Source organism: Vespula vulgaris, chromosome 1 (genome assembly GCF_905475345.1).
Source record: "Vespula vulgaris chromosome 1, iyVesVulg1.1, whole genome shotgun sequence".
Taxonomy (NCBI): Eukaryota; Metazoa; Arthropoda; class Insecta; order Hymenoptera; family Vespidae; genus Vespula; species Vespula vulgaris.
The window spans coordinates 10,705,263-10,727,100 of record NC_066586.1 but is presented as its reverse complement, the minus strand read 5'-3'; the positions used below and the strand labels follow the sequence as shown (position 1 = coordinate 10,727,100).

The 21,838-nt window shown below is 41.0% G+C and overlaps 1 protein-coding gene across 1 annotated transcript in view; it reads left to right on the top strand.

Moving 5' to 3' along the window:
- Positions 1-21,838, top strand: part of LOC127067902 (mucin-5AC-like) — a 234,005-nt gene that overhangs the window by 33,268 nt on the left and 178,899 nt on the right. The gene's annotated exons all lie outside the window — the stretch shown is intronic.

The window sequence follows — 21,838 nt, the reverse complement described above, 5'->3', positions numbered from 1 at the left end:
GTCGTCGTGCGAGTCGTTAAAGAGCCACGCGTGAATTTCAGTACTCATTATCCTTTCCGAATACGAGGACGGTTCTCTATTCGAGTCTATCATATTTGAATTATACTTTCGTGACAAACATCGTTAACGAAATTTAATACTTTATTTTCCTCGTAATTCAAATTAATTGTAAGTTGGCATTTAATCCTGATGAAATGTTTTTATACCAACTATAGACATGTTGAAAAGTACGTTTTATAATGGCGTAGTAATAAATTATTGATCTTCTGTAAAATGTAATTTCTCGTTCTCAAAGTATCTAATTTTAATAAGCCGAATAATCTAAAAGTTAAAATTTGTAGATATCAATGCAGACTATTTTACGTGCTCGCATAGAACCGTTCCTCCGTTTCCAGCAATCCCACTTTCCCACTTCGTTTCCATATCGAATTACATACGAAGAAAAGTTTTGGGTCTGACTTAGAGGGACGAGGCACAAGTTTGATGTGGATACGGATATGGAATCCAATATCTCCTCCTACCTCGTTTCCTCTACTTTTTCACAACGTTCGTCTCGACGAGAACGTCCTTCCGATGCTTTTTTCAGGTGACAGAGCTTTCGACCTTAGCTTTAATCTCGTGATTGTCCGACGTTCAAAGCGACAAGACGAATTTTACATCTGTATTCTTGTATCCCACGAGAGTCGTCGTATTTTTAACAATTTTTTGCAAGCGACAACCAATCAAATTTCTCTCTACGTTAAGTTTTCCAATTTAATTCCATTTAGGGTGATAGCGAGGGCTCTTTCAATCGGTGGTAGGTCGTCAAAGTTTAGCTAGGATCGGCTCTCTACGCGCAGAGTGTCCGAGTAACCGGCCGAGAGTTAATTTGTCAATATTACTAATCATGCGCACCGTAATCAAATAAATCGACCAAGTTCTGCGACGGTCCGTGCAGAATCAATTTGCTCCTCCTGACCTTCCGGTCGCTCGGTTTGCGCGAGAAATTGGCTGTCCCGAATATGCCGTCCAACACCGCTCCAGTCATCTGGAAACACGATACAAACTATTCATAAATATAGTAACTTTCGAGGAAGTTATTGTCCTGCTTGTAACAACCAGAGCGGACATTCGATTCTTCTCGTGCGAACTAGGATCGATACGAGCATTTCTCATCAAGTTATAAAAATAAAAATAAAATTTATTCCGATCATGTATATTCTCTTTTTTGTTGAAGAGTCGAATCAAAAATTACAAATTAGAATCTGTTTAGGTGCGAACTACATATATGAGATAAGACTTTAAAGAAGAAAGAGAGGGAGGCAGACGCAAGTAGACCAAAAAGATGATGGCGTATTTGTAATTCCGATTAGTCAAGCGTCGGAATACTCAGCCGGTAGAAGACAGAACTTACTTTCGCGAAACTTAGGAGCAGAGCGTGGCACTTTTGGTTTGCCACGTTTCGATAGTCTCGACGGGGTGGTAAAGGGGTGGCCACCCTTGTTCGCGAGACGAGTATATCTGAAACTAGTAACACTTTGGTGTGAGTTTTGTATGTGACATCGAGATGCGATTTATTTTGTTAAATTCATATTTTATTATCGAAATAGAAATATGCATTTAGAAATATAAGTTAATTTACGTTATTAAAAGTAATAGACTGGCTATAATAATTACCGTTTCATCACTTTATATTTCAGTTTTTGATAGTTTAAATGTTTCTTGATGAAAACGACATGTATAATAATAATTGAATTTTGATATTTTATATTATATGTTTTTGATTTTATATAAGCAGTTTTTTATTGTAATGTATTGTGTTTTTCTTTTTAGTCTGGATGGGAATTCTTCATGGAACGTTATTTTAAAGCACGTAAATCTTATCTATCTATCTCTGTTTCTCTCTCTCTCTCTCTTTCTATATGTATATATATGTATATATATGTGTGTGTATATATATATATATATATATATATATATATATATATATATATTATTTATCTCTCTATATATTTACTTTTTCAGTTTCTCTTTGCAATGTGTATGTACATACTATGTAACTTCCTTTCTCTTTCTCTCTTTCTCATGAATAGCATTGCGATAAATTCGATTAAAACTTTTGTGGTTCTCTGTGGCTACCATACGTGGGTGGGACGAAGAGAGGAGAAAAGTAACAGGAAGAGGACGAGGAACAAGAAGTCGAGGAAAATCCGGTAAACAGTTGTCATTGCAATCGATAATCGTGACTTGGCTCGAAATATCGCTACGAATTTTGTCTTTCTTAATCTGAAAAATTCGATTAAGTTCATCTTTTGATTCCAAAGCAGTTTCCATACAATTTACGTTAATCCTAATTTAGATAAGGTCGTAAACGAAAGACTTCCTTTTGTTAACCTTTTTTCCAAGTACTCTGCTTAATTATATTTCGTGCAGGTGGTAGACTTTTTTGTGCTATTCTTAATTACTTCCCTAATCCTCGTCCGGGGCAGACTCGATGAGGAAGCAGCCTCCAGTAACCTGGTGGTTCATAACTCATCTTCAGTGGCAACTGAAAAAAGTGTAGGGCTTTTCTAGGCGGAGTAAGTGGGAGGAAAAGGAGGAGTGGAAGGTAAGAGAGAAAGAGAGAAAGAGAGAAAGAGGGGGTTAGCTGTTGGAGGAGCAAGCCGCTTGCTCCTGTGGCACATACTTGAGAAAGTTTTGGAGCTATGGCAGGATAGCGGACGTAGCAGGGAGTGCGAAACAGTTTGAAGTGCTTGCTAAATGTTGCGGAAAATAATGACTGATGGTCGTTGCACCCCATGCGGCCTGGCTCCTGCCTCTTGCTTCTACTACCGTGGCTCTTGGATACAATCGACACCCTCTTCTTTCGATCGCGAACACCATATTATGTTTTCTGTTTATTCGTATTTACTTCGGTGTCCAACATTGTCTTTACAATGCTATCTTTTTTGAATCTTAGAGTTCAGCGTGGAGTACTCATAGAGCAGCAGATAAATTTTCGAAATCAGAAAAACATTGAATCACTTTGACATCTAGCGTGCTCAGGTTCTCTTTGGCCATCTAAAATCACTTATGGAATAGTCGGCTGCCAGACGAAGGTGTTGGGGTTATTGTTATGGCAGCGAATGCGCATCGCCAGAACGGAGTTCAAAACGGAGGCGTATTGTGAGAGAGTTGGGGGTATTGTCGACCCTTCCAATATATCATCGTGCCAAGACACCAACTTCAGCCAATAATCCCTAAACATACTTAGACCGGCCGAATGCCACCGACGAGAGCATCGTAATCTTTCGAGCTAACTCTCTTTGGAAGAAATAAGATAAAAGTATCTTGCTTATTTCTCAGGATAATCGAGAACAAATCGAAATTTAGAATTTTTTCTTTGAATCGTGTACGTACATTTATCGGATTAGGGAGAAGAGAGTTGAGACTTTGAAAATACATATATTATTCGAGTTTTCCAAGATTTCTGCAACTTAGGAGGAAGCATGGTCGTCGTAATATTGAAGAGTATGAATGACCGTGGAGAAAGGAAAATAGAATCGTTACGACGATCCGTGTTTCCTCGAGTTTTGGGGGCTATCCAAAATTTCTCGACAGAATATGCGACAAGGAAAGTATGACGACGACTGGTCATATAGTCAGGCAAATCGTACGTCAAAAAGCATTCGGAGAAACGAAACCGATTTCTTTATCCGCAAGTTTTAAGTTGGTGAATTTCGATATCGACGGCGATGGCGATAAAGATAACACAATGCTGATGGTAGTAGTGATGGTGGTGGTGGTGGTGTGATAATAGCTTACAAGTTCCAGTTTTCGCGGACACTCTGCACACATGCACGTATGTACCTCTCTACACGAGCTTGCACGAGCCGCACACGAAGAAGTACGCGCTTCTGCCGGAATATTTCTCGAGTAGGTAACTACTTGTTGTTTACGAGAAAGTAACTTTCCTGCGAACGAATCGTCTTGCGCGAGAACTTTCTAGAATGTGTGCTCTTCGAAGTTAATGCACCGGTAACGCTGATGTTTGGAACGACATATTCACGGACTCTTTATCCTTCCGTATATCGTTTAATAATTTTTCGAAATATTCAGAATACAAGATCGAAAAATAACTTTGGTTAAAATATCGAAAGATATGGAAAAGAAAGTCAGCATTACAAAGAAGCATATATGATCTACCTGATAGAAATTCTTTTACGATCTCGTTACAATTATTTTACGATCATATAATAGTACACATCGAGTTCAAAATTTCAACAGTGTACAGAACTGCAAAGGCAATACGCGCAAACCGAGTCATCGCCATTATACATAAGTTTACCGACTCATAAACTTTGTTCGAGGTCGTTAAAACATGTTTAAATCCTCTGCTCAAGAGTTACCACCAACTTTGTAATCACTTAAGAAAGCTTCAGTCGGCCGATTTACCGACACACATTTCTCGATCTTCTTTTTAATGGTCTCATTTTGACCGACTTTAAAATCCTTTTGGTATCCAATAGAACAGATATCAAAGCACCTTTCTTTAAGTACGTTCTCATAGTGGTACCAGGAGTTGTTATCGAATGAAAAGAAAGAGCAGAAGAGAGAGAGAGAGAGAGAGAGAGAGAGAGAGAGAGAGAGAGAGAGAGAGAGAGAGAGAGGGAAAAAAGATGCTAAGGGCATCGGTGAAACGTCCAGTTTTCATAGGTGCTAAGAATTAGATCGTTTTAAGAGGGTGGCATAGGTGAACGCGTAGGTGGCGTGAATGGAGGTGGAAGTGGTAGATCGAGGTCAGTACGTTTTTCGCCTGCGCGTTACCGTGCGCATTACGGCCCTGTACAAGGTGGGTCGAGAGGACGGTGGGCGTCGGCGTCCTCAGTGCGCCGGCCGGGTTTCGAACCTCGAATCCACGATTGGGCTTCCAGCGTGGTACCAGGAACGCCCAAGACCCGCCAAAACCCTCCGGATGGTATATGCGTGGGCGTCAGATACGCCTCCATACCTCTCTCCTCTTCTTCTTCTTCTTATTTCTCCTCGTCATCCTTGTCATCCTCCTTCTTTCCTTTTTTTCACTCTTTCCCCTACTTTAACTTTTCCTTTTTCCTCGTTGCTAAGCCACGCAGGATGCGACTAGTTTCTTCCATGATATACACCTGCGTATCGTGTGATGGGATTTTACTGAAAATAGGTATTTTCTTTTCTCATCACGTGCTTTGGGAACTTTCCATTTTTTTCGGGGGAAAGTATTTAAGTACTTTACCTTTGTCGCTGTGATTATTCGTATGCTGATTATTAGGACCAAGTCGTCGTTAAATTTCAAAGAGAAACGTAAGCTTTTACATTCTCTCAGAGTCTTTAGCGATTTCTCTGAATGAAATCCTGAGATTTCATATGGGGATGTTATGGTCGGTATCGTAAAGACCGCTCGATTTGTTTGCCAATCACTTATAGCAACTCGTATACGTTCATCCATCCAACTTCGGTCCCTTGTATCCAACGTTGAAACGTATGAGCAGATTCGGTCTTTATGTGTATTTAGCTAGGAACTCATAAAATCGAATAGGCCGAAGTTCGTCCGATAAAATGAGTATTTTCCCGATCGTAGATACTTAGGTATCTACCGAGATAATTCCAACTTCGATCGATTACGTCGAACGAAATTTTTTTTCTAATTTATCCGTACATTTGGAAGAACAAAAAAACAACTCTTTACATCATATAGCGAATGCAACAATTAACTGGTATTCTCCGTGAATTATTTTAAGCAATCGATTGGAATGGATATAGTAAAAATTATCTAATATTGCATATCGATGTTATTTACAGACATTTCCGATCACTTTGATGTACAAACGAAAGGACGAGGAGGATAAAGGAGGTAGTGATGGAAGTAGGAGAGGAGAAGGAGGTCGGTAAAAGGTCGTCTCGACGGACGCAAAAGCCGTTAATGTCGAGCGATAGAGAAAACGAGAGAGAGCGAGAGAGAGAAAGAGACTGACTCGAGGAAGGTTCTCCCTTCGGTAAACCGAGTTACGCGACTCGGAGAACCCTTTGCTTCTTTCCGGATCTAATTAGGAGCCCTTTGGAGCGGTGTAATGCGCCTTTAATCCAGTGGAGGCATCGACCGTAGACCACCTCGCTCCTTCTCTGTTACGGTTGTTGGTACCTTCGACGACCGACTCGTTGGTCCTCGAGGATCGCAAAGTCCTCGAGGGCGGAATCGGTATCGACTAACGATCCCCAGAGGTGTACGATATAACGGATTAATCGTCGTTAGGTTGGATGCCTTGGTAGATGGCTTGATCAACGAGCCGTAAGAGCATGTGACATGTGATAAATATCGAGAAAGTTTAACGTTGAATCTTGTTTTCTCGATTAAATGGCAGCTTTCGTAGGTGGTTAAACGTACTTGACGATATTCGAGACTGGTATGTTCTACTGGAGAAAAGTTAATAAAGGTGACGTACTACTTATTTTTATTTTTGTCATTTTTTTTCAAGAAATCATTAAAATAGAAGGAGAGTTGGTTCTAATATAGTTAGATCGTGTTCATGAAAGATGGTTTTAAGGAAACGGCGATGATCTTTCGCTACGGTTCCTGACGCCCGTCTCGATTTAAGGACAATTTAACAGCTCGGACGCATAGTTTTATTGACTTATTTGTTTGCTTGGTTCTTAAACGGCTTGTTTTCGTTGAATCCAATGGTCGTATACGCGGAGACACCCCGTTACCCGCTAGAGATGTCCTCTCAATTTCTTCATCCGGAGTTCTCTTGGATTTCAAGAAATTCCGAGTCATTTATCGTCCGAGGAAAGAGAAGTAACGATCGTTTCGAAGATATGTGAATCGGATGAAATTAGAAAAATTGTAGATTGTTCGTTTATTTTCGATCATTGAGTTTCGAAGAGCGAAACGGATAATTTTTCAAAAGCGTTCGATTAAAAGTTGCAGTAAGAGAGTCGCGAATCGTTTAATAAAATCCGAGTCGTCCGAATGAGCGAAAAAGAAAGAAGAGGCAGAAACTATACCCCCTCGAGACGTATAACAGGCTTAGAGGGGAACCGAGTAACTCCGTTTAACCCTCTCGCACGTTGGAGAAATGTGCACCACACGAGTTAAAAGACGACCGAGCTTGAGTGCCTTGCCGTGTTGGTGCCGTAGGGGATGTGGTCACCCTCTCGGACCTTTCGTTCGACGACAATTAGCCTCCCACTCGGGAATTACTATCTCCTTTCGTCTCTGAAAACGTCTCTGATGACGTTTTCTAGGGTGAAAGAAGTAAGAGATCGAGTGGTCAATCCCGTCGCATTTTTACTTAGAAAGCTTCGAGGTTCGACGTAAAAAGATCATTTCGCTGACTTTGAACTCGCAATAAGTTCGATTCTGATACCAGCAAGAGTACCCTTTAAGCGTGTACGATCTCCGTCGATGAAATTTCCAAGAAGAAAAGTTTCAAAGAAGAGGAAAAGCGAATATCGATACAATCTGGAAGAGGAATACTTTGATCCTGCATCGAAATGTAGGATGAGATACGATGAGCTCGTAAACCACCGGGGCTGTCGTACTCGTGGAAGACGAAACGCGTAAAATGTTTTATAGCGCGGCGGGGGTCAACGGAGTGGAAAAAGTACAACCGTAGGAGACACGCGGCGCTGGTACTTTCAAAATTTCATTCGGAATTTCAAGAAAAATAGTTCTCACCGATGGCTCTACGGAAGTCTTGCGATGATGATAGTGAAAGGGAAGGGTCTGTTTTAGGAGACTATCGGACTAGATGCGGATTGAATGATAAGTCGAAATAAGCCAGAAAAATTTTCCTTGTAAAAGGACGAAAAAATTGGTGCAGCGTATGGCTAAGGTTCTTCGACAAGGTTTCTACCTAAGTTGAAGACTTACTTTTCCCTTTTTTTTTTTTTTTTTCACGGAGAATCTGTGCACTCCATCGAAAAAGCTTCATGGTTAGATTAGTCATTTCGCGAAATCGTTCGACGAAAGTTAACTTTCGAATCGTCTGAAAGTTGAGCAAAGTTGGTAAAACGTTGGCATGTATTCCGGAAACTCGACGTACACCGGAAGCGTAGGAGTAAGAGGAGGGAAGATCGGGATCGCGGTACTTCCGAAATTGGTGCTTCGCAAATGAGAGATGAAAAGGGAATGGCAGTAGGAAAGAAATATTCAGAATTTAGCGCGCTTATTTCACGGTCGCCAACGGCACGCGGATGAAAGTGTTTCGAACAAAGTTTTAACCGTGTCTAATGGCGAAACTTGGTGAACTCGTCCGAAGTTCGACCGTCGGTAAGTTCGGTCGCGGACGGAGCAACGAGAGAACATGAGGGGTGACAATGACGAGGAGGAGTGGGACGCAAGGAGAAGCATCGTAAAAAATATTTTAACGGGAGACCACATCGAAAGTTCCCTTCTCGCCTGGCCGACTATCAGTCTTAGTTATTTGGCACAAAATCCCCTTTCACTCGGCTACTTTTCTTTCTCCTTTGCCTTTCTCTTGCGAACCTTGACCTAGACGCGTCTCGATTTTGACCTTGCTTTGTCGAACGACCTTGACGATTGCCCACTGAGACTAGTGTGCGGATCGATAATAAAGTTTCCTCTTTTCCAAGGCTAGAAGTCTCTTTAACAATGGAGTCCAAGATCGTGAGTACTCTTACTTCAAGAACTTTAGGGAAAAGTGAATGGTACCTCAATCATTCAGTTTCTTTGATACAGAGGATCAATGATTCGTAGTAGCTGTATCAGAGGCATCTTCGTTAGGAAAGTCCAGGTTTACGTTGGCATGGAGACGTTGCTTGCGGCTTTGGTCTAGAAAGAGAACGGTATGGAAGACCGTCGACATTAGAGAAAGCCGCGGTTGGCGATGGAGGGAAGAGTTCCATGCACCTTCGGCACTTCCTCTTCGAGATTCCGTATATTCCTAGGTGGTAGTGGTGATGCAGCGTACAACGGTACCTCCGTTGAACTTGCTGTTTAGCCCGGTTCCGCGTCGGTGCCAGGCAGAAGAGGAGGGAGAAGAGAAGAGTATAGAAACGGACCGGTGCTGTAGTGGTGGTGGTAGTAGTGGTAGCGGTACATAGCAATGGTTAGTGCCTTGGCCAAGTAAGTTTCGCGTTATAGTCAATGGAATAAAATGGTTTCTACTGGTTGGTGGGAGCCAAGCTGTTCGCTCACGTTGCTCCAGAGCAACGTTGGCCTCGGGCGTTTCTACCGCGAGTAGTCCGTGCAAAGCCCCAGGAACAACTCCGTTGGAGTGTACGAAGAGAAGCAGAGAAGGGTTGGCAGCGTCCTAGAAACACAGGAACGTCATCGGGAGAACAGCTCAGTCCCAAGGCACGGCTCTCTATATTTCGCTGGTAGGAATGAGCGAGCAATTAACTTGGTCCTGCGTTTTGTCTTCTGTCCTTGTCGCGAGCTCTCTAAAAGACGTAAACGTAAAGGACCAAGGACCTATTAGAACTTTTTCTTTTACTTTCGTTTATTCGTCGAGAAAAGAGCTAATTTTATGAAGCTGAAATTTAAAAGGTCCTTTCAATCGGCCAAAAAAGGACAATGACGATAATCCTCTATTTATCCATGAGCACGTACAATGTCGAAGAAGGTTGAAAAGTACGAAGGACTCGCATGTTAGGGATGGAGTTTTGAACGGCTTGTGGTCATACTCAGATATAGGTAGTATCCGCGTAGATCGGTCACGTACGTGTTGTATCTCAGGGAGGGCGTAAGGTCCCCATGCTGGCCATATATCAGTGACGAACAGACAGACGGACGGAACGTCACGCTTTACTCCCTCTCTCTCCCTCTTACCTTCCTTCGTCCTTCTCCCTCTTCTCCCTCTTCTCCTATCTTTCTCTATTCTCTTTCATCGGTACGTTCGTCTTCCTTTTACTCTCGAGGTTCTAGCGAGCTGCCTGTCCGTACCACTGCCGTCTGTTCGTAGTGAGCTTAGAGGGCTGGAGAGAGGAAAGCTGGGAGAGAGCGATAGAGAGAGAAGGAGAGAGAGAGATAAAGAGAAGGGGAGCTCACTCGCTGGAAGTGTCGCTAACTATTTTACGTAACTTCGCCGACAGTTTGGCCCGCGTTGACCACGTACGTCCGGCTCCACGCTCTCACGGGACTGACCACGCGCGAGGAGGGAAACGGAAGGGGGTGGTTTGCCAAGGGTGGAGGAGCCTCGAGATGGAAAGGAAGAAGCGAGCGAAGCGAACGTTGCTGGGGTAGTTTCACCACGATGTCCCAAGATATGCATACGTGACGGACACACGGACTGGAAACGTGATCGTTGAACTCTCGAAATATCCTTCTCTTTTCTCGAGAGCTATTGAGCTCTCTCAACCCCTAGACATCGATGAGCTAGGATTTCACATTTTTCTCTACGTTCGTTTTCGTTCATTGTGATGGAACAATCCTTATATTTCCTTTTGATTAAGTGTCTTTAAATCATCGTTTGAGAACGGCAAAAGTTTCGAAAAACGATAATGTTCTTGTAAGATATCGAAACTGCACCTTCGAGAACAATCGAGGAGGATTGTCGTGAGAAGATATAGTTTTCGAGCCGTAGTAATTCCTGGCTAATAAAAATCGTTCTATCGACGTATGGTGGTCATAACGAAACGTTAATGACCATCGATTACATCCTCGTAATTACCGCGATAAATCGCGTGTACTGCTGCCGTTACAATACGTCCCTCCTCTCGGACATCGTTACGACTTTTCCTATCGTCTCGCTTTTTCCCGTTCGCGATAGAAAATAGCCCCATTCGTAGCTGAACAAGTATTTGCTCGAGAGAATGTCCGATATCTACATGCATCCTCCTAGCAAAAGAACGAAAAAAATTTGTATCGTGAAAAGAAATAAATTTCTCATTTTGCAGGAAGATGTATTATACGATCGATATCTTATTCGATTATTCGGATTACTGTTTTTTAGATTAAACTCTCGATGTTTTACACGTTTGCACGGAATTAAAAGAATTCGACGATATCTCGTTTGGACGGTGAAAAGGAGCTTTTCTTCCATTTTGATGAATATCGGGAAACAAAGAAGAGAGAGAGAGAGAGAGAGAGAGAGAGAGAGAGAGAGACAGGTCAGGCAACGTTCGTTTTCAATGAAGACAAAGTTGTCAGTATTCTCGAAGATATCTCGAAGACTGAAGCGACAATCCTTTCGATCGGACAGTCTCCAGTCAGACTCTTTGTTTTTGTTCTCGTCAGTCGTTCTCGCACCCTTACATCATTCTCATTTTCACCCCTTAATTCACACCCCCCTTGTCTTCTCTTTCTCTATCCTTTTAGTTGGGATGCAAAAAAAGATAAAAAGAGAAAGAAAGAGCTAAAGAGTAAGAGAAGAACGACGCTGCTGCAAAAGGTTGCGAGGAATCAATTATGGAACTTTTCAAATTTGTCAGTAATATTGAGATTTCTTTTATATCCGGAGAGCTCATAATTGAAGTCTATCGGAAAACGAAAAGGATTCTGTGCGGTGCGCGGGGGTTAGATTTCGTGGAGGAGGGCTAAACTTTTTGTTTTTTGCTTCACTATTGTTTCCTATTGCCTACCCGTCCGGATTTCTATTCCTCTGGCTCAACTCTTTCTACTCTTTCTCACAATTTCTCTCTCCTTTTCTTTTCTTTTTTTTCTTTCTTTCTTTCGTCTTTATCTCATTCTCCCTCCTCTTATAATTCTAGAAGATAGGAGAAGTAGAAAGGCTAGCACCTCTCCTTCGTGTCATAGACGGATTCCGTTCAATTTCGTGCACTTAGAGCTTCCGACTGGCAGGGATATATTCCACGAATTGGAAGAAAATTGTCGTCTTAAAAGCAGCCGGTCCATAAAATCCTATCGCCTCGTTCGAACGCATATCACGTGCCAAAAGAAAATAAAGACTTCGTCGAACAAATCGGTGGCGTATGAAACGTTCTGCGACGTCATTCGTAAGTATCACAAGATAAAGACATTTGTGTTTTCTTTTTTTATAATATTTTGTATTTCAATCTCTATAATATGTCTTTTAATTTGTGTTAATTCTTTCTAATTTTCGTTGATCTTCGCGTTAACGCCGTGTGCTCGAAAAATCATCGTCCTCAGTTACGAGTGTACAAAAATTTGTTGAATTTTAACATAGATTTAGAGTACAATTTAGAAGGTGCAATCATCACGATTCTTTGAAATGTCGAGCAGCTTCGGTGGTAAAAGTTCGCAGTACTTACGATTCACGACGAGCTCGCGTGAAACGATTACCTTGGAATACGAAATTAGTTAACTCAAACATTTGAATTTCTCAACTTATATACCCTTTTTATGGGGAAAGGGGAGGTAGCTGCTTTATAATGTGTAGGAGCGAAATTTCAGCGGCAAGCGTTTACATTCAAACAGGATCGAAACTGATTTTTTTTCGTGTGGTAGCTACTGTCGATCGCGTCAACAATGATCACGATGAGAATTTTTATTCTCACGACGGAAAGTTTTGGTTCGGGTCCCTCGCAAGCCGTCGACAAGGATGGTGTACGAAAAGGACGCGCTTAATTGGCCGATTGTCCGAACCACTGAGTCGTGGTAACCGTGTTAACTGCGGAACTGATACTCACTCGGCGTAGCCTGTTAATTTTCATTAAAATAAAATTCAAATAAAATTTCCATCAGTTTGGTTGAGGAGCAGAGTTTGAAGTCGTGCGAAGAAAGTTTAACGAGAGTACAATCTGCCAAGATTAATATCTCCTCGAAGTGAGTATCGTTCATCTCTCTTTCTCTCTGTTTCTAATTTTGTGACTCCGTTAACTACGTGCGAACAACTCTTTTTTTTCCCTGATTGTACCGACCAGCAATCGCTATGTAATCATAATGAATCGTCCTTTTCCCTTCTCCTTTTTAAATTTAATGAGAGCATCGATTTTTTTATCGAAATTCCACACCTTCCTTCTTTGCAAAAAACATCCTTTCGTTCTTCTCTCTTTCTCTTTTTTTTTCTTTTTTTTTTTAGAGCCGATCGTTAGATCGACGAATTCGTCGGATTCGCTTAATTGTTAAACTGAAATAATTAGGTAATCAACGTGACAGAAATAGCATAAAAAGATTTGCAACAATACTCATCGCTTTCGTTGGCTTCGCACCCTCGTAACTTTTGTGTCGTGGCTTCACGCATCGCTTGATATGTTCTGCTCCGTTTTCTATCCTTCCTCGTTTCGAAAGTTGTTTGAATAATGCTCTGCGTTTTCGAAGCGTTCACAGTGTCGGGGTGATGGAATATTTCAAGAGAAAATGGCCACAAGAGAGAGAGAGAGGGAAAGAGAAAGAGAGAAAGAGAAAGAGAGAGAGAGAGAGAGAGAGAGAGAGAGAGAGAGAGAGAGAGAGAGAGAGAGAGAGAGAGAGAGAGATAGATAGAGATAGGGTGCAAAAATGATCGTGACACATGGAAAGCAGTGTGTATGTGTGTGTGTATGTGTTTGTGCGCGCGCACAACCGTCTGGATTGTTCAAGGAAACAATAATAAAAGTTGCATTAATTAAGAGGGTAGTTGCAAGCGGGGATTGCTTGTTAGATGGGAATCTCCCTTGCCCCTCTCGTCGTTTAGTATCCGTTCGTCACTCTTGCCACTTCTGTTTTGATTAATAAAAAATGCGAAAGTACGAGTGAAATCAAGTGTACTGTGAGAAGCAATAATGGCGCTTGCTACTCCTTTCATCTTTTTTAAATTCTCGTTCCTATTTATTTTGTTTCTTCGTTTCTACTCCGTAATAATTAGAATATGCGTGTATATTATTCTGAACTTAGGTAATGACAAAATTTCATGAAATTTTATAAACCTGATGAAAACATTTCATTACCTATGCGTCGATTATTGAAAAGTATGAACTTTCATTTGTTTATTTTGTTTAATGATATAATAATTTAGAAGTTTTACGAATTAACGATTATAGTGGTACAAATTATGATACTTAATAAGTGTAAATTGAAGCAATAACATGATTTTTCTCTAAAGAAAATCGACGAAGGAATTATCATCGTTTCTTAGTTATGTTGACTTTGGCATACGTTCGAGGAAATTCCGTTTTAATATTCGAACGATCATTATTTCTTTCTCCCATTCTCCCGAAATTCGCGCCTCGTTGGTCCGGCAATTGTTTCAGCTGCCGTTTCTTCGTGGACTTTGCGAAAAATACTTTTCCCAGCTGAGAGAAAAACGCGATCGTTCGAACCTCTCGAAAGTTTTTTTTTCTTTTTTTCTTTTTCGAGAAAAATTCATCGTAAAGTTTCGAAGGAAAACAATTTAAAGAGCGGTGTATTTCGATCCGCAGCCCTTCTAGCTGGCTCATTGTCATTATGCCTTCGAAACAGTATTATCCTATTTCTCCGCCCTTTGACCACCCTTCGCGCTCTCCGTCCGATTATCTCATCAATTTTCATTACGCATCGTGCCGCATCGGCGCTGATTAAGGCCACGCTACATTCACGTGTTTTCTTGCCACTCTGCGAGGGTGTAAGTATGCGTATGTCTATGTGCGTATATCCCGTTCACATCCGATAGTGATTATACACGGTAATGTGTATAGTACAGTACAGTAATTAAGAACCACGTTTCGAGGGCCTTGCTATTATTCGTATTCGTCGAATAATTGATCGATCTCTTTTTGAAGTTGGAACCAATGTAATCGACGATGACTGAGTGGCGAATGATATTTGGGACAAGGCAATATCTCGACAAAAATTGACGTGGGATACTTTCACGTTTGCTTAGAATTTCGAAAAAGTATGATCGTTGAAGTACGAATTAGAAAAGAAAATCTTCTTGGAATACAAAATCAAATATAAGATGAACGATTAAAGAAATTGTCTCTAGGTTGATATTCAAGAAAGAAAATGGATCCTTATATCCCCTTAATTGTGAGAGTTAAATAATTCACTGTCAATCTTTTCACCCTTCTCTTCACTCGAAGGATCGTCGGAGAGAAGTAGAATGCCATGCAAGGCGCCATGCCGTCTTTTAATTATTCTACCCCGAGTGGCAAATAATATAATTCATTTCACTGTTTGGACCGGGTCGTCGAAGGGTGCCGGATTACGATCCTTTTCCATTTCTCTCCGTTTCCTAGAGGCTGAGCCCACAATCTCGTACCTTCTTTTCTATATACCCATACTTACTTTCTCGCTTGGACGTTGAATATTAAATCGCGGGATACATGCTCGCACGTAAACGAATCTTTTATCCTTTAACGATAATTATTATCGTTAATATCATCCGTCGTTAACGATTTAACGATCTTACGAGAAACTTTTCGATACAGAAATTCGATCAGTCGGTTATTTTCATTGATAAAAACGAACGTTAGAAAAGTTTTGGGAAGTTTCAATAGGAAACGTGGACTTAACAAACGTTAACTCGGATCGCAGTTTTAGTGAAAAGGACTTAACCGAAAACCGCAGGGCATTCATTTCGTGGGAGTGCAACGAGCAATTGAGAATGGAGGTAACGTTAACGGTGGAAAGTGGAACGAGAAGGAGAAGGGGGAGAAAGAGAGTGAGAGAGAAAGAGAATGAGTGGGAGCATGCTTGTACCGTACTCTCTGCACGGTGTAACCCATAGAAATTCGTACCGCAATTACGTGCCGTGGCTGCGTTCACGCGGATCCTGGCTAATCCCGTGAATGCGGCCACCGAACCGTGACAGGACGACTCCGGGTGCTCGCTCAGGACGACAATGGACGAAAACGCGCCCTGGAACAAAGATCTCGACTGCCAATTAATGTCCGACGACGACGACGAGTTTCTCTAGCGAGTTGTCCTGATTCTTTACGAGATGTAACTCCTTTATTTAGTTCCTTAATTTAACTTAATGCATTATTATTTGCATTTGTGTTAATAATAATGATGGTAGGTAATTCTTTTCATCTTTATTTTTAATTGTCTTTTATCTCGTACATCTTTTACGTTTTATGTTCGGAGATCTCATCGTCAAAGTATTTATTCGATACGATTGAGCAGTTGCAAGATAATTCTCGAAGGGAGTAAGAGTTAAAGGTCAAAAGGAAGGAAGGAATGAAGACGAATAAAAGCTCGCATCCGCGACTCTCATGGATTTATGTCACGTTCTTGCGCCTTGTAATATTGGCCCCTTCGGTCTCGCGAATATGCCGAGTCCATTTATAGTCGGAACAGTCGGTCGTGTTTGCTTCGACGGGCTAGAGGAGGGGTTGTGCAAGGGGATGAAGGAGGCGGCACGCAAAAGCTCGTCGACAATGGACTGACGCGATGCACACTCCGTGTAAGGTGAATTTCAGAGACGGGAGTCTAGATATCTAATTAACAGCGAGACGACAATAGGCGAGCCATTCGTCGTGTTTGAATCGTATCTATGCTTCGTTTCTCTACATATGTACAAGTCTCTAGGTCGCGTACGTTTCTTGCTTCGTGAGCTACTAGAGATACAACCTGTGAGAGAGCAAATAAATGTGGCGGACTGGAGACAGTGACATTACATTCGTGATAGCGACAGATTCTATTTTACCATGACCGAGAATATCTAATATTTTTTTCTTCTTTATTCGATTTATTCGGTGCGATGTGACTAGCTTGAAATTTTTTTCTTTAAATCAATGAGAATCTTCTTGAAATCGCATAATTTAAAGGTTTTCGTAATTTCGTTTATCGTACGTCATGCATTTTGTTTCTATAAATCAACAGCTTCACAGTTCGTTGATTTCGACAAAAGTTGCGATTATTTAACCGATTTAAGAGACAAAATGAGCATCGCAATCCTTGTGTTAACGATCTGTTAGAAGGTGACCAGTTAAACACTTGCGACGAGCTTTTCACAGATATACATACGTCCGCGAGGCCGATGTATTAAAAGTTTCTTCTGGAAAACGACGGCGGTTGTTCCACGAACTCGCTAAGTTATTTGGGTCACCTTTCCTATCTTCCTCGTTACCTATATCATTTTTCCGATTCGTTACTCTTCCACTCGCCAAATCTTGGAATCAGTTTAGATAACACGAAACGTAGATGTTTTTTCATTACACGCGACAGGACGACTTGAACGATCTTATCGATGGAAAGAGAAAGGGAATAAAAACTTAATTACACTCGATCGCTTTTCTTGAGCAAGAAGGGCAAGAAGATATAGAACGAATGTTCTCTGTCCTTTTTTAACGCGGGTCCCACTTTAGGAATAAACGTGCGTATTCCGAGGAATAAATTTTCTGACGAAGCACGGCGGCTTCGACAATTAGAATCACTAAGGACCGACCGGCGTGACGAGGAATAGACGGAAGCTGAAGAGCGAGCAGCACTGGCTGGAAAAAAAGTTTAATTATAAATACCGAGAAAGGACGTGGAGACGCGGTGCTCGAGAAAAGGACGTCGACGACGTTGACTACGACGACGACGACGACGACGACGACGACGACGTTGGCCAAATGGTCACGGCTTAGCGTTGGGGAAAACTCTTTCAGCCAAACGAAGGGAATCCGTCCAGAGATTATCCCTCGGCTTCAAAAAGTTGTTAATTACTTGGATTTCCTCCCTCCCTCCCTCTTTCTCTTCCCTCTATCTCTTTCTCTCTTATTCTCTCCTCGCCACACCGCCCCTTTTTCACGTAGCGTGTTCTTGTAGACAGAGCCGCTATTTCTGCTTTTATATCGGAACATTTTTTAATCCCTTCCTTCCTTCCTTCCTTCCACTTCGGCTGTATAGCCCGTCGAAGCGGTACAATTGCAATCTCGATGTAGATCGTTAATCGGCTGTTAGGCAGCGAGAGATTTTCTCGTAATTCGACGATCAACCAACGTCCCTATCCTTTCTTTCTTCGGAATTAAATTCGAAATCCTTTCCCTTTATTTCCCTTCGTCTTTTAAATTATTTTTTGCAGACTTTATTCTATATTCTATATATCAGTGCTTCGTGAAATAAGAAGATCTTGAGTTTCACTACTATGTAGTCTCGCGTTCCAAGTCGGCAAGTGTAGAAGGCGATCACTTTGTGGTGGCTAGCTCGTGAAGACTTGACCATTAGCCGTGGTAAGCCCTTTGCCCGCCGTTGGCAAAGGAAAGGGTGCAAAGTGGGAGCGAAAGGATGACAGAGAAGTTCGAGTGGGTTCCAGGTACAAATATCGTTAACGTTGCTCATGCTGTGTGAAGGCGGCCGGCTAGTAATTTTGCAGCAGTTTGTCGAACAACAACAACAACAACAAGTAGAAGAACAAACTGCTCGGGAAGGTTCTTGCTTCCTGGTGGTTGAATAGAAGCCAATTTCAACTCGACAAGCGGTATATTTTTGTATTTTACGCTACTCAAGATTCATATATCTTTTGGGGAAAAATAAAGTTTCTATCTTTCGAGAACAAATTGATCTTCTAATATTTCTCGTACTCCTTAGATAAATATCGTGAAAACGTGTTAATTCAAGGACAATGTTTTTCATCCATACGAACTTCTCGATAGTATAAATACAAGGAAGATTTTAGTCGAGCAAATAAAAGGAATGGCAGAAAGGAAATGTTGCGTGAGTTTTCTATATGGATATCGTAACTTGAACTCGTTAGGAAACGAGAGCTCTCGTGACAAGGAAATATGAAATTTGTCGGAGTCTGAGGGTGTCAGGGCGTTAATCAATATTATCCGCAAATAGAAGCGCGAGCTTCTTCTTCTTCCTTCTTTCATGGCACCCTGCTTCGACGATAAGTAAAGATAATAATTGGACTTTTTGTTGGAGTTCGTTGGATTTTTATTATTTTTCTTTGGCCAGTATTTGGACTGTACTATGTATGTTCTGAATTTTTAAAAGAAAACTTTATGCGTTGTAATTTGTAGAAACGTTAGCAAGATTAGAATATTCCCGTGAGATGGACCAAAGTAACGTTTCGGTCTTTATGCATACATACATATATCCGTTATACCGCTTGGCCGGTCAGGGAAATCTAAACTTGTCTGTTCTACAAGCAACTCCTCTGTCTCTCTTCATCTTACTCTTACCCGCGTCATTATATGCGTTACTACAAATTGAAACTCTGTGCTTGATAGTCCACCGATTTATAACGATGAACGTAGAATATAGACTTCAACAAATTTGGTAGTGTTTAGAACGAGTTCGCTATAAACTATTATGTTTGATTTTTCTTTTTTTTTACTGATAACAAAAACAAAGATTTTTGTAAAAGAAGTGTTATCTTTTCACAAAGAAAATCTTCATGTTCGTAATACAAGTAACGCATCGAGGTTTTCTGCAGGTTGCAATTGAGGTTTCGACAATTTCTTGCGAAACTCGAATGATTTCATAGTTGTCAAAATCTCCTCTAGGAGGGATTTATTTCGACGAAAATCGTATTGTCGTTTGAGAAAAAGAAGTGTTTACGTCGACTCGTCTTCTGGTTGCCACATTCGGGTCGTAAAAGTCGCGTGTAAAACCGATCACACGTATTTTTCCTTGCCGAGTCGAGGGATATAAGCAAACGTAAGAGCGTATATAAATCCGTAGCTCGCGGTTTTCTTCTCTCGTCGTTCATAAATTTCGGCAGGAGTGCGACAAATACACCGGCTTGCGATAGTCCCCATGCTATTGACGAAAATGAAATGCACTCCAGAGAGACAAGCGATAGGTGAACGATGCTTTCCGAAAGAGAGACACAGAGAATGAAGGGTAGACGTCTTGTTCGAAGAACGAGGAAGGGAGTACGAAGGCAGTAGGAATACGAAGAGGGCGTCGATCATAAAACTGTTGACAGCTAAAGTTACGTACAACAATGCTCACGATGCGTCGCAAACGAGACGATTTGCTCCCTTCGAAAAGAGATATTCGCGAGCTAGACTCGTATTCGAGAAATCCATGAAAAAGCTTTGATGTTTTCCCAAAGTAGATATAATTTTGTCGTCGATGCTTAATTTTTACACAAAGTTATTTAAAGAAAGAAAGAAATAGAGTATCATCGAAGTAATATCTTATAAATTAAATGTTATGAATAATTATTGATATTACAAAACGACAGGATACATAAACGAAAAAACTTGAAATGTTTCTCTAAACTATCCTAACTTTCTTACAGATATTTAATTCGAATTTTTCTTATTTAAGAAGAAATCATTAAAATAATATAAATAAAGGCAATTATTATAGAACGATATGGTATTCTTGAAATTTAAATAAGTTAACAACGTAATAATAACTTTAAACAGTCTTTCGCTTGCTCGTCACACATTCATTTCTCCGTGATCTCATATTCGGTTACATATATTACATTCCGGCATATAATTTCGCAACATACTTCGGATAGGAAAAGACTTTATGCGAGATTCTGCTAGAAATAGCGTTTCACCTCGTCGGTTCGGTGAAACGTTCGCTCGGACAAACTAGAGAGAGAGTAGCGATGCACGATGGAATTCTCACATCGAGCTAAGGTCTTTCGTTTCACCTGCAAGGTGCGGCGAGCGAAGCGAGAGCAAGGTAAACTTTTGCACCGGAGTCGCGGTCAGAAGCGAGCTTGGGGTGGGTGAGTTGCGGGTGGCAGATCTGCGATCCGGAATGGGATCTGTCCGTTCCAGACATTACTACCACCGCCTATTTCATCCGAAAAGCAGTACGGTTCCGTACGTCACCCGCCACGACGAGAAAACGAAACGACGGCCACGACGACGACGACGACGACGACGACGACGACGATAGTTAACATTGTAGAGAATCAAGAAAAGCAATGAGAGCTTGTGTAAATTGAGCTCGCTTTAAAAATTTCTCTCGTTATTTTTCTATTTCTTTTTTTTTTTTTTTCTTTAGAATAAGTATTTCAGTATATGTTTCAGTATATGTATCAATGAATAGATAATTATTTCAACAAAAAAAAGTCACTTTTGTTTTTGGAATAATGAGTCAATTAGTAAAGCAGATTTTTGCTTTTCATTTAATAACAAGGAATTTTTTAATGTGTGAACGTGTAGAAATAATTCAATAATGATTTACATATACATTTACATAAAAGACATTGCAGAAATAATATTTCTCTATAATGAATAATTTGTAAAATATAATCAAGTTATTTCTTATGTTTTCCCCGTTCTTTTAGAATACTACTTTTTTTTCTGTCATTTGCATGGTCGTAGGTGTGGCCAGTACGTTTCGAGACATATTCGATTTCGAATAGATTGTTCGGAGAAGATGTCTGCGTAACTCTGCGGGAGAACTCTGTCTCAGTGACGTCGAGGCTTGCTTCGACACTTTCGATAATTACTCGAACGAGATTCTCGTCAAGGGGAGTCGCACCTTTTTAATAATCTGCACTTGGAAGTTGAGTCGACTAGATTTTGAAATAAACTTGGCGACTATTGTATGTATGTATATATCTATATACACACACTTATATATACATACATACATACATATATATATATATATAAATAAGGGGAGCACGAATTTGCATATAGTAGACTATTCTATGATCGGTAAAGCCATGGTTTTATCGCGAGCGAATTTCTTCGAATTCCCACCCTCTCCGTTTCTTCTTTACGCCTCGTTCATAGTCTCTTTCCTTTTCTCTTTCTTTCTCCTTTTTCATCTCTCTTACTCTTCCAGCTTTTCTCAGGCTTTTTCGTAACATCACGCACGCGAGACACGTAGCGGTACGATATTAGCTTTTCATGCGAAGCGGACCCCGCACCCGATCTACATATCGGTCCTTTGTGTAAAAAGGACTGCCAAACAGAATTTAAGGTTATTTCAGGGGAATAAGAATGGGCCGAATGCAAAGTACGGAAACCACATCGCTGCTTTCGTTGCGATCTATCGATCGTGGATACGCAAATTCTCTTTGCTACGATGCAACGAATGAAATATGCTTTATTTGTTTACAAATTAGTGTCACATATGAACTAAATCGCGTTGCGA